This window comes from Pundamilia nyererei, unplaced genomic scaffold (assembly GCF_000239375.1).
Source record: "Pundamilia nyererei isolate P.nyererei 1_Seehausen unplaced genomic scaffold, PunNye1.0 scaffold00048, whole genome shotgun sequence".
Lineage (NCBI taxonomy): Eukaryota > Metazoa > Chordata > Actinopteri > Cichliformes > Cichlidae > Pundamilia > Pundamilia nyererei.
This window is the reverse complement of record NW_005187449.1, coordinates 358,462-374,784: the sequence shown is the minus strand read 5'-3', so window position 1 is coordinate 374,784 and position 16,323 is coordinate 358,462. Positions and strand designations below refer to the sequence as shown.

Genomic DNA, 16,323 nt, shown 5'->3' with positions numbered 1-16,323 from the left:
CACGCACGCACGCACGCACGCACGCACGCCAGCTGTCCCTGATTCCAGCAGTGAAAACTATCTCTATGTCTATTTGTCTATCTCTGCTTCCCTGTCTTTCCATCCCTTCCTCTCGGTCAATTTGTCAATCCCTTCTCTAATACACTGCCAAAAGTATGTGGACACCCCTTTCAAGCTTGGATCAAGTCTCTTAGTTTAGTAAACCTCAATGCCACGGCATACAGAGGTATTTTAGACTACTTGATTTGGTTGGTTGGATGTTTTTTCTCCTGCCCTGCCATAACATCAAAATTCCTGCAGCCAGGATTAAAAGGTGACGTCACAGTTCCTATGTCCATCTGTCATATACAGTCTATTTTCTTGACTGGAAAGCACTTTAGGTTAATTCCCGTTGTGATTTAACTTGATATAGGATTAACATTTGTGTGTGTCCGCATACTTTTGGCTCTGACTCCCTTTGTCTAACCTTTCCGTCTCCCTTCAGTACTTCTTTCATCTCTTTAGTCCCATTTCTTCCATCACTTCACACTGTCTCTCTTTCTCTCTCTCACCATGTCGGTCTGCAGAGTTTCATGTTGCCTGTGGCACCTGTCGCCCCGTGGGGGTGACACAATGTGCGCACACTCACACACACACACACACGGGGTTCGACTTACTCGAAAAGGTGGTATTCATTATTAGAAGTCTTGCAGTGTGTATAGGGGGCTTCCCAAGCATAACACACACACACACACGCACACACACACAAGTACCCATTGCCAGCAACCTTCCCAGCAGGGCAAATGAAGACTAAGCACAACCCTTCGAGTTCACCCTCATTAAAGAGACTGTTGCCTGCGTCTCAAACACACACACACACAGCAGTGGCCGGCTGCACAGGTACAGCGGACAAAAGCGACTGACGTCAGCTCTTAAAGGTTACCATAAACCTCCCTTGGTGAAAAACACAGCAGATCCAGCCCGATTCCAAAAAAACACAGTGTTTACCCCAAACTTCTGTTCATTAAAGCCAAACCTCAAAACACAAAGGTTATCCCTGACTTTAATTACAGAAAATCAAATCACCCCACATACCCGCATTTCAGAGGTCACACCTGTGACGCGGTGCCTTGATGGAAACAGTATGACAGATATAAAGATGAAAAGGAAGACTTCATCACTACGCAAGCAAATTTGTCCTTACAATGCAGTCAACAACCGGTTGTTGGAGAATAGTAAATTTGGTAAAACTACTTGATTTTCAGATAAAAGACCAGACCTTTCTTTAGCTCGTCCATTAGTTTCTGTAGCTCTAAAAAATACCTGTCTTCTTAGAAAGAACATGGTTTCCTGTTCCCATCTAACAATAAACGTGATAGCTGAAATTCTTAACAGTTCTGCTGGCATTTAACATAATTTCCAACAAGCCCTCACCACTGCTATATTTTAAGAGTCTCGTGGGAGCTGTACCTGGTTTATACAGTTATTCTTTAGGTAACAATTCAGGTTCTTGAAAAAATGTCTAATTGTATTCATTATTGTGAGAGTAATTGCTCAGTTATGATTTTTAATAAGGAAAACTGGTCCCAGTGGTGAGCAAAGGAGGGACAGCATTCACAGAAATGCAATTTGGAAACCAGCAGCCATCATGTGATAGAGATTTATCTTCAGATTGAACAGAAAATCTTGCTCTGGCTACAAAAAAATAGCCATTGCTCCAACTCACTAAAAGGTCCCCAAATTGTAATAATAATGACATGTAAATCTGGACCATAAATCTGGTAACTGTAATAATCCAGGATTGGATAAAGTCTGCCCAGAATTATGTGTGAAGGTGCCAGTATAGTGTGCAGTATAGCATAGTATATGAAGGGATCACTGATATGCTGAAAGGCTACTGCGATGGCCTGGGTTTAAGTTTCCCCCGGGCCAGTTCCTGCTAGTAACCTTTGTGTATTTTTGACATATTTTGATAATGTGAATTGTAATTACACAAAAAAAAATCTACAATATGATTTAAGATTTTACATCTTAACGTCTGGGAACTTTAGTTCAATGAGCCAGAGTTTGCCCACTTGCAGAATAGCTTCCTGAATTGCAAATATGGTTTCTCACAAATGACCCCGAGTTAGCCTAAATGCTACTGGTATGAATCCCCTAACACACAGACAACCTGGCTTTCAACCAGTCAAAGGAGGCTAACATCTGAAACCTCTTTTTAAAATGCACCCAGAATATTCTGCACAATTTTGGCTGAACCTTAGTGACAGCCATCTGTCTGTCTGTTTGTATTTCTGTCTGTTCAGCTATTTGTCTCTCTGCATCATCCGGCCCAGGCTTGCCCCACGATGCTAAAATTATTCGGGCTGTCCCCGTGGACGCTCCAGATATGTGCTTGTTTCACAGAAGCCTCTTTAAGACATCAGGGGTATCCAGTTTAGTGTTACACAAGTAAACCATGCCAAAGCACACACATGCACAGTCACATAAAAAGTCTGTGATAAATAGCAGCATGACAGGACCAGGAGGGCAGAGCTGTCCATCACGGCTGACTGAGTCAGAATAACTGACAGGCTTCAATACGCAGGTCACTTTCAAATGTAAAGACAAAAAAAATCAGACCGCATGTGCCCTCGGATGTGGGGTCTTAAGAGGAATGTAATCAAGGTTTTAAATAAGGAGTCTTTCCAAGACAAGATGAATTTTAAAATGAGTTCCCCAATTCTTAGTTAATTTCAGTCCAATTTGAGTAAAGTCTTTTTCTGCATCGTGCCAATTCCCCGATGCCTTTTATAGCAATTATAAAACAGCTCTTGTCCTTTTCCAGATGGGTTTCATCTGTGTGTGTTTACCCATGAGTTTCATTGTGTACCTGTGAGTTGTCATGGAAATGTGGGGGGAACATTTTGTAATAAGATCCTGTGAGGTGGGACACACTTATCAGCAACAGTCCAAGCTAAAGAAGTGACATGTTCAGCTTGTTTATTTAGAGCCACACCACCTTCCTGACTTCCTGCATCACAAAACCAAAAAAAAAAGAAGCATAGTAATCAAAAACAACCAAAGGTAATGCTACCATGAAAGCATTAAGCTTGAATAAGGTAAATTTCCAGCTCAGTTACTGGCATAGGAAGTGCTTTTCAGACTTAAATGACCCAATTTGGCTGCATTTTGGATCAATCGTTGTTAAATAATGAAACAGTATATGTGCTTTAATTCATTTAAGGTTATATTTGACAGATCTGCTAAGGACCAAATTATCTTTATTATGTCCTGATATGTAAAACCTTTGATTTTAAAGAGGGTGTACTTTCTTTTTACTATGATTGAACAATTAACATAATTAATATTATGTTTTTAATGTGTCTGCAGTATAAAGAATTGTGTTGTGGTCACTGTGATAAAGACACGTAACAGTGGACTAAAAAAACTTCCATTAAAAACAAGTATTGAAAAGTCTTATGTGTGTATTATAAGTTAAGTGGAGACGATTCAGTTTGATATCTTCTAAAACATGAAAGTTATGGCACTTTCAGCTTTGAGGGTATTTAAATTTTTTACACTTCTACAGATTCAAATCTACTGAGAAGTAGTTTGTTAAGAGACTCTTACCTTCTCTTCCCCTGTGCTGACAAGAGGAGAAGCTGCCAGGCTGACTCTGTGTGTGCTTGTGTCACTCAGTCAGCCAGTGGTTCGTTAACTAATTAGTGAGCTCGTTTATCTCATTAGGCTCTGATTGATCTGCCAGCTGATGGACTGGCAACTGAGCGCCCCGTGTGTGTCTGTTGTACGTCAGACGGAGCGTGCTAATCGATATTAACAACACTGTGAAGAGTTTAATTGTTACGCAACCTCATTATCTGGCAGCGACTGCACAGAGGGGAAGGATTCCTGTGTTACACCAATGTCAGCAGAAGGGCAGACTTCCTGTTACTGGCAGGAAATTAGGTCAGGTAGCACGACTAGCTGGCTGCTGGATGATATCTGAATGCCAGGATGCACATCAACACACATTTACATGGGCAGTTGGTATTAGTGTGTTCCACTGGAAGAGTGGCAATGTGTAGGACTTTTGCTTAGTATTAATCATTTAAAGAACAAGCTAGTCACCATGAAACTTTATCAAACAAAAACTGAACATCCTTTGAATCTCACTCCTCAAAAGTGGGTCCTTACCGTACAATATAGAGCACCCACAGGTGACTGTTGTTGCTTTTTGGTGCTATATATTAAAAATAATAATAATTAAACTCAAATTAATGCAATTGAATTATTGATGAGTAATCCCAGTCCCTTGAAAATGACAATAAAAAAGTAAATAGTTTCTCATGTACTTCAGTATCCCCGATTGCCAAAACCTGCGAGAACAAGGGCATCAAAGGTTAACTTTCATATTGTTGTTAAATTCGTAGCTAAAACAATACGTCTCGCGTCATTTTCACTTTACTATTACTCCTTTTTTTCTACCTTTTACACTTTCAAATGTGCGCACAACAACACAGCAATTTTCTTTTCTGCCTTTGTGACTTCCTTTGTACCTTTTCCGTCATGTATGTCGATTCTCCCAACACAACATTTCTGTCTCAGTTTTTTCTGAATTTATTTTTGGCTTTTGCCTTTTTTAAATAGCAACAATTATAGAGAAGACAGGAAGGTGGGGGGAGAGAGAGTGGGAGGCTGACATACAGGAAAGGGTTCAGCCTACAGGTCCTGCGCTACACCAAGTGAGCTATGTGGCACCTGGTTGTCTCAGAATTTGATAGATTTTCTTTGTGTAGAGATTAGATGTTATGAACGAGTTTGTTTTTCCATTTTAGCTGCTTCTGTTTGCCAGACTCACTATGACTTACTTCCTCCCAGAAGTGAAAGAATGGAAACAAACAAATAAATGTGCAGCATAGCCAGCTGACGAGTCACCGGCTACTTCCTGACAAATACAAATTTAAGACAAGTTGTTTACCACCAAAGTACAGATTCTGGCAACCCAGAAAACTTAGAGCATGTCAGGAAAGCTTAATTAAGGTGGCGTGGAATGTTTTTATTTTGTTGTTTTTCCTATAAGAGGGAATGCCACACATTCCCACCTGGCAGCTGCCAGTATAACCACAGCTTTGCTCAACTGGGAGCTCTAGCGGGGCAGGCTTTTGACCTTAGAGTGTAAAGCTTGACTGGCTGCTGCTGCTGATCTTTACAGAACTGAAAATAGAGTCAAATGAAATAGCTAAGTGGCCTGATCTGTGGTATGTTAGCAGCAGTGCTGGGATCTTAATGGGAAAACATTGCTCTTTCTTAATAAATCAGTCTGCACCACATTTCCTGTTTAATGCCATTTCTTAACTCTGTACATGTCAACCACACGCGTTCACTACTTCCAAGAAAAATAAACCTACAACATTGGTTTTACGCTGATGCAATGTAGAGGAAAAGCAGTCATACTTTCATGCATTTGTCAACCTGACAGTTATTACAGTGCTGCAGTCACAGAAAAAAAGCAGAGCTCTACATGAATATTACAGGCAAAAAAGGGAAATCAAAAGCCCTGAAAGTGAACTTACACCCATCCACCGAATCAACAATTATTAGTGACTTTCTTTCTTTTGCATTCTGTTTATTTTGTAGCCTTTTTTAGCTTGCTCGTGTGAACTCTGCTCCAAAGCATTAAAATTCCCACAAGACTTGAAGGCAGCATGAGGCAAGTGAGTTCATGCTTTTGAGGAAACAAATAAAAATGTGGTGAAAGGGGCAGTTTTAACATCAGATTCCATTTAATTGTCACAGACAGTAAACCTCAGTTCTGAACTGCATTATGGGAAATGTAGGACATTTCAGGACAAAATAAAAGGCCAGATATCTCAGACCCTTCTAGATTTAATTATGGCAGTTCCTTTCTTGATCTGTCCCTCATGAGTCAGTCAAGTTTTAATTCTCAAGTTTCCCTTTCATGAGGATAATCTGAACAATAATCTTGAGCAACCGTTCAAGACAAATCTTTGGTAGTAAAGCACCTGAAGCAGTACAAGTCAGCAAAAAAAGCTGACCTTGTTTGACAGCGACATCTAATGAAATGTCTGCAGTCCTTCCCTCCATTATTTTCTGTATCCTGAGTGTGCAGGCAGCAGGGGCATTCCTGATGAAGTGCATCGATGAGGTGAACCCAGGTAGAAAGCCATTAACCTTCATTGATCCTCTTAGTCTACTTAGATCAATGGCAGAGGAGGAAATGGAGAAGAGAGAGAAGTACAGGAGTCACAGGACCAGCTTTCAAACTCTACTCTGGTAAGATGACACTGATAAAAAAAAACATATAAGCAGCTCAGTATCAAAACAGTCCTTTCATACTGAGCTGTAATATACTTTGGAGATTCACACACACACAGACTGACACACACACTCTTTTAGTTGTGACTGCCCGTTCACCTTTAGCTTTCCCTGTGACGTAACAACTCAGGGAGGGCAAGGGCAGGCCACATTGCACAAATCTGGCTTACCTTATGTACACACCCACTCACACATACACAGACACACAAAGACACACGCTCACAGCTTTCTGCATTGCCATTGCACCATTCAGCATCAAATATGCATCAAATTATATAAGAGAGCCTCTTATGTAACAGGCTCTATCCCCTTCTCTACCCCAGCATGTGTGTGTGTCTGTGTGTGTGTGTTTTCACGCTGAGGTCTATGGCTAATGAAGCCATCTTTGCAGGGGCAAAACACAGAAACGGAGGGCAGAAAGGAGGAGGAGGAGGAGGAGAGCAGAGCTAAATATAACTCTTCTGGCCCTGAGCAGCATCTGAGAAACAGGAAGAAAGGAGCAGAGGGAAGATGTAGAGACGAAAAATGATCGCAGTGGAGATAAGAGGCGAGAAAAGACAAATTCTACATAAAGTTGAAGATTTAAAGATACAGAACAAAATAACTGTTTTCCAACAATCTTTCAATATTGTTTCGTATACGTGCACCTGACTGCTTTCCAGTAATTCCCCAACCTACTGCTCTAGACCCAACCTGCTTCTCTAAACAAAACTCTCTCCAAACAAAGTCTATTCTTTCGTTGTCACCACATGTCATCAGAGGGGGTTATTTTGTACGTTTCCACTTTCCCTCAAGTGCAGGTCAGGACAAACCTTGCGACTCACTCAAAGTGGACAAACTACACGTAAACACTTGGTTGTTTTTGACTATCGGGCAAGAACAGGAACCGTGGAGTCATTAGACCAAAAATAACTTGTTGATATGTGCTGATATGCCCAAAGTCAACAGGGCAGGTGGGAAACCTTCAGTTTCTCTAGAATTCTTCAGCTCAGATCATCAAGCAGCCTTCCTTTCATCGCGTACTCACACCGCCTAAGAAAAGCATCACCACACACACACAGACAGAAACACTTACAGCATCGCAGTCTCCCGCCACATACTGTAGCAGCCTCTCTGCCCGCCGCTGGAATCCACAGCTCTGACATTTCTGCCCGCCACAAGCTCAACTGGAAACCTTTAACAGCCTGAGGTCAGCCTGAGAGAGAGATGGAGATAAATTACAGTGTTTGGTTTGGTGAGGAGGCCAGAAACAGTGACTGGGTTCATGAGCAGCAACTTCGTCCCTGTATGTGCCTTTATATGTACATGTTCATGTGCAAATGCATGTCAGGGTGTATGCATGTATTTATGATGTGCTGATTTTATTTAATGTGCATGTTTTTTTTCAGTTATTTCCCTAAATCCTCCACAAATAAAGCAGCCAAATAAAGACACACTCACAGGCAACTATGTTAGGTACATAGACTCCCCCATTTGTTAACGTAAATGTCTAACCTGCCAATAAAATGGCAGCAGCTCAATACCTTTGGGCATGTAGACACGGTCAAGTTGAACTGCAGAAGTCCAAACTGAGCATCGGAATGAGGAAGAAACGGTGATTTAAGTGACTTTGGAAGTGGAATGGCTGTTGGTGGCAAACCTGCTGGTCTGTATTTCACAAACTGCTGAACTACTCAATTTCCCTGCACAACCTTCTCTAGTGTTCACAGAGAACGGCCCGAAAGAGTGAAAATAATCAGTGAGCTGCTTCGTGCTGACAGGAAGGCAAATCAATTTCTGCCACAACATTCGGATGGTAGGGTCAGAATTTGGTGTAAACAACATGAAAGCATCGATCCATCCTGTATTGTATCAACAAATCAGAGTGGTGGTGGTGGTGGTGGTGTAATGATGTGAAGAATATTTGGTTTGAATATAGTTGGGCGTCCTTTAAATGCCACAGCCTGAGTATTGTTCCCGACCATATCCGTCCATTTATAGCCACATCGTACCCGTTTTCTGATGCCACAAAGCTCAAATCATCTCAAACTGGTTTTTGAACATGAGAATGAGCTCGCTAGACTCAAACAGCCTCCGCAGTAACTAGATCTCAATCCAATAGAGCAACTTTGGGATGAGAACGAACAGGAAATCTGTGATGATATCACTTTGGACCAAATCCTTATTAAGTCATAAAGCATTAAGGTGGATCTGACGGCAAAAGGGGGTTCAACCAGGTGAGTATAGTAGTCCAGTATGTGAATTTACATTATGGCACCTTCCCACATTAATACATGACATCGGTTCCTTATCTTGTGCTGCAAATTAACATGTTCTAAGTGAGCACCAGCCACACAAAAATGTACTGTGTATTGTGAATGTGGGCCTCCATTTAAATTAGATTCACTATTCTAGGATTTCAGATTATATTATTAGTCTTAGTTAATTATTCATGGCTTTGTGTGGTTTTTCCTCAACAGACTACCTCACTGCTGTTTGTCCAGCATTCTGTTTAAGGCTCTAGAGTTACAGGATCAGCAGGATGTGCTGGTATCCATGACTTAAATGTTCACTCTTTGGTGAGGTTTATTCACATTTACTGCATTCTTTCATTTTTGATTTTAAGTGTGTCGCATTTTCTTGTTCTTACTTAAATTTTTAACTAAGCTAACCAGGAGAAGTATTAAGATATCAAACTGACTTAATGGTCCTAAATGCAGATAAATCACCTCTCCGTCTTCACTGAATTAAAAATTGACACAGCTTAGCTTATACGCCTATATTCACGAATGTGAAACACCTGAAAATATCCCCTAACTCTAATACTTCCCCATAATGTGCTTTACGTTCATGCCAACAATCACACTTTCTGTAGGAACGTCACTATATTTACATTTTTTTTGAAAAACAGGACTTATCTGAACATATTTGCATAGATATTTCTGGCCCTCAGTTGAATGTCTCTGTGTTTAATATCCAGTGGGAATTAGAGAGATGAAGGACAAATTTTACTGATGACACTAAGGTAGTCCAACGCGAAATCGCACGCATGCACACACAAGATGCCTGACAGCTGCTTCTGATCATCCTATGTAGTTTAAGTTCAGAGAGAGGTCTAATATCACCCAGCTGTCAGACAAATCCTGTCACTGACACCGTTTGTGCGTCTGAGTGTGGAAAACACATTAGACACAGATACGTTCAAAACTAACAGTGGAGATATCCGAGCGTCTTTTAATTTCGCCTCGTGCCTCGTCACTTAAAAGCCTGAAACTGAAAAGAGAGCCTGGAGAGAGACCTTACCACTGACAGCCGAAAAGAAAAAGGAGGATCTGTTTTGGATTTTTGGGTTTCTGTTGGTGCATTAGGATGAAAGAGGAGCTGAGGGGAAAGAGGAAAAGAAAGGACAAGGGAGGAAAAGTTAGTCAGAGAATGAGGGAAAACAAGAGGAGAAGCGAGGGGAAAGAGAGCAGATTAAAGGGAAAGGAGCTGGAAGCAAGAAGTTGAAAAGAGAGAAGGGGGAAAACAGGAGATGGGGGAGAAAAGGAGAAATAAATAGAGGAGGAGGAAAGGAGGAAGAAAAGAGAGAGGAGCACATCACAGGGGAGACAAACAGGAGACCAACGAGTTGAGACAGGACAAGAACAGAGGAGAGGAGATGAGAAGAGAGTGGGGAGGAGAGGAGAGGGAGGAGAGGAAAGGGTGATGAAAGGGAGGAGAGGACTGCATCCAGAGACAGATAGACAGAGCTTTGAAGAGGCGGAGGAGGAGGTGGCAGAGGAGGAGGGGGGATAGACTGGGATCAGAGTGAGTGATGGATGAAACAGAAGGCAAAAGGACTGAGTGGTTGAAAGAAGGGAGACGCCTGGATGGAGGGATGGACGGGTTGTGGAAAAAACAGTGAGCGAACCACTCAGAGTGATGAAAGGAGAAAAGGAGCTGGACAACAAGAGGGGAGAAGCTGAAATGTGAAGGGAGAGAGAAAAGAAGTAGTTCTGTTTTTTCGAGAAGTCTGACACGTTTTAGTTACATTTTCTGTAAAAATGTGCACAAAACTTTAGTCGGAAAAGGGAAATTTGCAGTATAGTTTATAAAGGCAGGCGGACAAAAACACAGTCTGGGAGTTTGTGGTAAAGTGGAGGGCTCTGTACTGCATTGGCGGTAATAGGATGTGACAATTTTGCATAAACATATGCAAAATATTCCGACTTCTTTTAGAACTTAAACCTTAGTGAGGAAAAGTTAGACACAGACCATGTGGATTTATCGTCAAACAGTAATGAGTAGCGTGCACACAAGAGGGAACATTTAAATTTAGCTGTCGTGCCATGTCCATCTATCCATCCATTCCCATAACCGCTTATCTAACTTAAGGCGACCGACAGGGTGGATTTCTCCCAGCTGGACAGGTCACAAGTGCAACACTGGGCTCAGAAAAATGCCCGGTTACAACACAGCGTCTGCTTTGACATGATAAAAAAAATGTCGCACTTTGCTCTGAAATGAAACACAGCTGTCGTCAGAAATGCGTCTGAGAAAGTCATCGCCATACATGTGAGAAAGAGTTAATCAGTTATTCCTGAACATCATGGCAACAAACTCCACCTGTTTACTGACAACATTTTACTCTAATGCTGATGCTGTGGTGTGTTCAGGGTAAAGAGAGAATGAGGGTGGAGAGTGCTGGGAGAGCAGCTGACATGGAGGTGAGTGACACATAAGAGCAAATATTGATAGTTAAAGGGGAAAAAACAGCAATATATTACAAAACACTATTAGAGATTATTGTCTTACACAGTATTTTGGAATTGGATTTCATATTTTGACTTATTACTGCACTCAGACCCAACGCAGTCTGATTAGTAAGATGTGTGTAAGTCACTAAATTCCATCTTGTATTATCTCAATAATCTACTGATTGTCTAAAACATAGCAACACACAGGAAGTGTTAGCTAGACTTGAGAAAATCTCCACATGGCAGTGTTAACTGTGACATTGTGTTATAAATACTAATACTAATGTCAAAATGTATATATCTATTAAAACATGATCTAGAATCTATTAACATGTGTGGCTATTCTTCATGCACTCTATGCATGTGAATATAATCTGAATAAAGACCAATTCACACTTTTGCCTCCACAGTATTGTTTTAAACTCAACAGTAACTCATGAATTACTAATCAGTCAAGACCTCACATTATGTCAAACACTGATTGCTGGACTATTTCATCTTTAGTGGGGATAGTGTTGCCAATACGGATTATCATTTTACACATGTAAAGACATATAGATATCCACATATAGCTTTCATTTGTACGTGGAAATGATAAATAAATCCACCAGGATTAAGCTGTTTTCTTAACTCAGCACTTTCTGTCATATTTCAGGCCTGTTTATAGAACAAAATGATTAGCTTTGGGTCTGATTTTAATGAGGGTGGTCTCTCCCTATGCAGCTACTCTCAAAAAAGCCAGAAATGGTTTTGAAGGTTGTCAAACTACATCTTTATTGATATATACCTAGTTCGTCATTAAGGGTAGAGGGGAGGTCGTCAGATGTTGTTTTCATGGGGGTAGATAAAGAAGGTAGTCAGAAATGCACAAAAGAAATGAACAGTAGTAAACAGACCAATATCAATAGTAGGTTCAATGTGTTACATTTCTAGGGAAGCAGACGCCAGGTTTCAGTGTATGATTTCAGAGAGGTTTGTGGTTATGACTTAGCTACGGAGTAACTTTCCTGCTGAATCATAAATCCCCTGTAAGCAGGCCATGTGTGGTAACTCTGCTACTATTAACTCTGTGAATGTGCATGCAAATGCATTTTTGTTAACATTATATCTAGCCTGTTTAGTCTTTGCAAATAAATAGCCATGCTACATTTAAACTTGGTACCAGGAATATTGATAATATTCTATGGCACTGCAGGAAACCACAGTAACTGTTGCTATAAACTGCTGCTCAGCTTTAGTCTTGTATGAGTGACTTGTGTTGTTGTTGTTGGATAGTCTTTATATAACATCCAGAGAAAGTTTGAGTTTTTAAAATGCCTGGAGACTAATGTTCTTTATTTTAGTTTCACAATGATGGAAGTTTATCCCATGAAGGTTTGAAAGGGTGTTAAGAGATTAAAAAAAAAAAAAAAAGGGGGTAGTTTTTTTGTGAACCTGAAGAGGAACATTTAATCTGTTTACTGGAATTAAATTGTGAAGAAATAACTTATTTGAGCCTCTTCTTGGTTTGTTTTTTCTCTTTGTTATTACTTCAAGTGGTGCCTTGCTGATAGGCATTTTAAGATGTGAAAAGGGGACACTTGTTTTACCAAGACTTAACCAGTAATTATACATAGAAACATACATACCTCCATAGTTAAACACTTATGTCTGCTTTGAAGACATCAAAAACATTCAGCTGGAGCATATTTTCAGGTCGTGCCAGATTTACTTCGTCTTTGAAGCACTAATTCTTAGCCTGCCAGAGAGCTAACCATCGTTAGCATGTGCTAATCCCCCATCGCTTGACATGCGAGAGGTGCGAGAGGTGCTAGCCAGCTGTGCTAGCTTTTAAGCTTTAATACTCTGAGAGTGAGTGAGTGAGCTAGCGTTGAGCTAATCGGTCTTAATGCCATGCATATGGAGATGGCTAGCTACTATAGCAGCAGCTAATCCTAGTGGCTACAGGAACAACCTCAATCCCTTCACTTTTAAAGAATATGTCAATTTTAGCAACTACGGCATAAGATTAAGATTAAAGCAGGGGAATAAAAATAGTGCAAAGGAAAGACAAGAGATGGTAGGAGAGAAGATTGGGCATGTTATTTTGAAAGCATGCACTTGCTCATGTTCATTTCTAAGGTTTATTTATAATAATTATGTCTGAACAAAAGTGCAGAGATAAATATTATTTTATACAAAGGAAGCTTAAAGACAAAAGATGGAGATGCAAAAGAAATAAGGACTCAAAAGGAAAACAAATGAGGAAGTGAGAGAGACGACCTATTCTGAGCTAATCTTTCTGGGTTAAAGAGCAGCTAAATTACCAGTTTGAGACAAACACCAGAGGGTCTTTAGTGTGCCGAGTTACAGTGTGAGGACAGGAAATGATGTCATGCTGGTGTGGGCACAGAAGTATATCAGTAGCTCTTATCTTTAAGTGCATGTGTGCGCCTCTACAAGTGCTTCACACTGAAGCACCTGCTGCTCGCTTTCTCTCCCTCAGTCTCTGAAATCACAGCCTTCAGACGGACCCCTCCTCCTCCTCCTCCTCTTCCATTTCCTCCCGCTCCTCCTCCTTCCGTCCGTCACATGTTATAAGCCGGAGAGGCAGTGCACTGACATGGGCCACAATCTCTCTATTGCTCTCTGTGTTTCAGGCAGGAAGCCACCAAGTGGCACAGCAGAGGCGAGCCACCTGTTCCTCCCTGGCAGAGGAGATCATGGAGGGATGAAAAGATGAAGGAGGGGGTAGAGAAGCAAAAAGGAAGAGCGGAGGGATGGAGGAAAGGGGTGCAAGAGCAGAGGAAGATGGAAGGGAGGAGTAACAAATTACAGATCATTATAAACAATTTAGAATAAAGGAACAAAAAAGGAAAAAAGAAACCAGGCAGAGAGGTAAAGAAAGGCAAAGGTAGAGAAAATGTTAAGAAGATAGAAGGGCAGCATAGTGAGGAACTGAAGGAGAAGGGGCGAAAGGGGAAACTGAGGACAGAGCAAGGGAAAGATGGAGCCATCAGGATAAGAGAAACTGGATGGATAGTAGGAGAAAAAAGAAACTGGCTGAAGGTAAGAAAGCAGAGAGATTGATGGTAAGGCAAAGGGATGAAAGGAGTTAAAAGGGAAAATGAAAGATTACAAAAAATCAACTGGAAGCAGAGACGGAGCGAAAGGATGTTGGAAGTGACAGGAGGCGACTCGAGGTGGAGAAAGCAGGGGACGCCTAATTACAATCCCTCCTCCCTCTCTCTTGACCTTGTCCTCTCTCCATTCATCACTCCAGCTCTTCCTCCCACAAACATCCTGTTATTTTTTTCTGAACACCTCTTGAGCGGAGCAGTCGCTACGTCACTCTGCAGGCCACGAGTGATGCTTCGACTCGATGGCAAAAGAAAAGGAATCGTCCCTGACAGGGTTTAAACTGCACTCTGAAGGTCACCTTTGTGAATGAACAAATGACTTGTGTTGTGTTTACAGGAAGTTTAAAGATGCTTTCAGATTATAAACATGGCCAGTGACTGTACATATGTATTAGCACATATTCATAACACGATTTGATTGGTTAGTGGCAGCACGGGTGCAATAAAGCAGAACTTTTTTCAATTCTTTAACGCATACAAAGTGGAGCAGCAGGCATCATCCCATTCAAAGGATGAGTGGCAAGAAGGCGAAAGCCTGAAACCAGCATCTCTGAATGAATATGAAGAAAAATGCAAAACCTGTGCAGTGCTGGCAACCGCCTGTCCAAACTGGCAACGGAGATGAAGTGAAGACTGAAAGAAGGTGAAATAGTGTAAAACCACATGGATAGATTAATATATGCAGATATGCATGAACTAAATTTGATGGGTATAGTTTCTCTTTCTCTGACTCACACACGCACGCACGCACGCACGCACGCACACACACACACACACACACACACATATATAGAGCATGTACAGGAAATGTGCAGGCTGCAAGCGCAACAAAGCTGTCATTTGCATGAGGAACGATGCGGAAGCGAAACTGAGACTCTTTATTGTACCGCACTTTACTCAGACACACCACTATTACTCTCCCTGTCTCTATTTTTCTCTCTCTCTCTCTCCCACACACACACACACACACACACACACACACACACACACACACACACACACACACACACACACACACACACACTGCTTTCCATGCCATTTGAATGCACAAACAAAGAAGCCAGTGGACTTCTGGTTACATGGAGGAAATGGGAACCAAACTAACTGCTGTTGTCTCGGCAATATTCATATCCCACTAATGCTATTCAAATTCATCACTCTGTTATCTCACTCATGCCCTGCACATACACACACATACACACACGCACATGGATGAATGCACACACACGCACATCAGGAGGGCAACCACTCACTCTGACACAGTACACACGATCGTCAGTCTGCCCTCGACAAGTGTGTGTGTGTATCAGACTCACTCTCCAATGTGATGCTGTCAAGGGCACAGCTTGCATCCGCTGTACCAAGCTGTGGTCACCATGGTTACAGAACATACACTTCTTCCTCTTCACCTCCTTCTTTTTTTTTTTACAGTCTTTATGAGAGCACAGTATTTTGTCGGAGTGGACGGGTGTGTTTCTCTCACTTCCTTGTCTGCTTTAACCAATGACTCAACAGATGTGAAGCTTTCACTGGTTTGCTGTTCATTACTGGTTTATCTGCTTACTTCCCAACTCACCGTTTAGCATGGTGTCCATTTGGTTCTCTTTTTTTTTTTATTAAAATTTTCCTTTTATTATTTCACCTCACTTTTGTGGACTTTTTCTAACTTGTTTATGTGGTCTTGTCAGACTAGGTAAAAAAGCGTGGCTAATATTAGCAGCACTGGTATCGGCGACCTTCATTTTTCGCATTTTACCGTCCTCACATCTGTGCAGAAGTTCATTGATTCATTGTACAACATAAAATCTTTACTTTCTGAATGGCTTGTCTGCCACTTTCCACCACAGAGAAATGGAGCAGGTTGCAGCCTTCTGTCAGGCCTGGAGTCCAGGCTAGTGGTAAGTAGTATCATGAAATGTCAGGAACAAAAGTTTATTTGTGTTGTAGATTAATAAAGCTAGCAGGGAATCAACAGCGGTTTAATTTGAAAACTGCTGCTCCAGTTTTGAGTACATTACCATCAACTTGTGCCAAGCAAACAATGACCCACTTTTAGTAATACGTGCATAGAAATGTTCTCAACCTGCGCAAAACATGAATGAGCACATAAAATCACCACCAGATTTATGACGTATACATACCAGCCGGTTTTGCTCTTGCCACTGTGTTTATGTTGATATATCGGTATATAT

At 41.3% G+C, this 16,323-nt stretch overlaps 1 protein-coding gene across 3 annotated transcripts in view; it reads right to left on the bottom strand.

The window, feature by feature from the left end:
* The window catches only part of hivep2a (HIVEP zinc finger 2a), a 120,130-nt gene that overhangs the window by 85,960 nt on the left and 17,847 nt on the right, over positions 1 to 16,323 (bottom strand). For 2 of the 3 annotated variants that reach the window (XM_005732705.2, XM_005732707.2), the window contains one exon: positions 7,373 to 7,492. The exons of the other annotated variant lie outside the window; for it this stretch is intronic. The gene's annotated coding sequence lies outside the window, so the exon portion shown is untranslated. The remainder of the gene's footprint in view (positions 1 to 7,372; positions 7,493 to 16,323) is intronic. 3 annotated transcript variants of the gene reach the window in all.